The sequence below is a fragment of the Nelumbo nucifera genome, chromosome 1, assembly GCF_055504915.1.
Source record: "Nelumbo nucifera cultivar China Antique chromosome 1, China Antique-T2T, whole genome shotgun sequence".
Taxonomy (NCBI): domain Eukaryota; kingdom Viridiplantae; phylum Streptophyta; class Magnoliopsida; order Proteales; family Nelumbonaceae; genus Nelumbo; species Nelumbo nucifera.
Window position 1 is genome coordinate 84,614,038 of NC_142649.1, and position 1,917 is coordinate 84,615,954.

At 36.0% G+C, this 1,917-nt stretch overlaps 1 non-coding gene across 1 annotated transcript; it reads left to right on the forward strand.

Annotated features, from left to right (window-relative positions):
• Positions 1-448: 448 nt before the first annotated feature.
• Positions 449-520, forward strand: TRNAD-GUC (transfer RNA aspartic acid (anticodon GUC)). The gene has a single exon. It is a non-coding gene; the product is annotated as a tRNA-Asp (tRNA).
• Positions 521-1,917: the final 1,397 nt, after the last annotated feature.

The following is a 1,917-nucleotide window of genomic DNA, read 5'->3' on the forward strand; positions in this document are numbered from 1 at the left end:
CCACCAAATTCCTTGCTTTGTACCATCATATTATCAACTACCACCCGTGTGGGGGGGTATCATATAAAATGAAAGAAATAAATATAATTAAGGATTGGGGCCAAACTAGAGAGTATGGAGTGTATAATTGGGAGTAGAAAGGTCTAACCACCAAAAACAAATAGATAAACCTACTTATACAAACGACGCTTAAGATCCACTTGACTTTTCTTGTATGTACATTTCCATTGTCTACCGGGAACCTCTTTGGCCCTTTCTTTATCATACTAGTGACTAGTGAGAGGCTAATAAAGGCCGGCCCAAGTTGACTATCAGAGCAGAGAGCAAACAAAATGTGACCCAGCAACCGTCTTATGCCATTTGTCATTTGACACGTGTACCGTTTTATTCTTGTGAAATTGACCAACTAATGCATTTAAATATATAACAAGAGAGAACTTCAACAATTGTCGTTGTAGTATAGTGGTGAGTATTCCCGCCTGTCACGCGGGTGACCCGGGTTCGATCCCCGGCAACGGCGATTTCAATTTTACACTACACGGAGTGTCTCGATGTAGCGTGACTCGTGAGCTTGCGTTTTCTCTCATCCTTGTTTTGTAGTTTGTCGTCTGGATTTTGATCAGTATGTTGTGAAGGTGACGTGGCAAATTTATCCATCTACAGAATTTGACAAGAGCACGAGTCTGTTGGTAGGATCTGTGAGGCCTATTATGATTTCTGAAAATAAAAATAAAATAAAAAAGCCTTATTACGGTCTCATTATTTTTTTGATAAATTCGAAGGGGTTACACAAGTCGGAAGTAGCACGTGTTCAAGCATCATCAGAAAAATAAATAAACTTTATTTCTAGGTAATTCATTAGGTTGTGCTTGAAAATGATGTAAATGAAGTGTAAATCTCGGTTTAAGATAAATTTTTACTCTGGCTCACTTTTACCTGTGTTTGATAATACTACATTTTTGCATCCATAAATAACATATCAATGCGCATTTACATTGATAATAAGATATAAAAATACATTAATAAAAATAAAATAAATTTGTATTCAATTGGGCTTTTGATAAAAAAAAAGCATATGTCTTATTGGAATTCGTGTTTGCATCCATTACAACTAAAAGTCTGTTTAGTAAGAAGGTAAATTTATCAATGCGAAATTAACCCAACTTTACAATTTATATGAACCCTTTTACATTCTATATATTTGCATGGCTTCCAAACTCAGCCTTAATAGAAAACATAGGATGAATAAACCAATCAGCAGTCTGGTTTGAATGGTGACACTCCTCGATGATATTCTTAGTCTCCTGCACAAACAATTGATGATAAGATTTGAATCACCTTCAATTACAATTGGCAAACCGACGCAAAACAGGATGTAATCTTCAAATTCTCACTAAATAGAAATCGAATTCTAATGGGCATGAATTCTAGTGGTAAAACAAGAGAAATTAACATCGGCCTGGTTCAAATTCTTGCTAAATAGAAACCGAAGTCTAACAGGCTAGGATTGTAGTGGTAAAACAGGAAAAATTAAGATAAACTAAATCAGCTTTGACTGTTTTGTATGGGTGACCATGACAATGCATATCGTAACTCAATTCAGATCTCTTGCCCACAAGAATTTTATCTACAGCTGTACATTGAGAAATATCTTCATTCTTATAAATGGTAACATGTAAATACTTTAGGATAATGTACAGCTGTTATGAAACATGGTTACCATAGGAAATCCAAATTGATCCTGATTGGCTAAATATTATTCCATTTGGACACATAGGAATCCTGTAAGTGAGGCTTAGCCTAACCTTAGGTAAGAACTTAGAACCTAGGAAACGCCTAACTTTGAAAAGGCTGGGTTGAGGAATTGAGGTTTCCGTAACTTGTGGCAGTCTAGACGGGGAAGGTGCCGAATCTCTG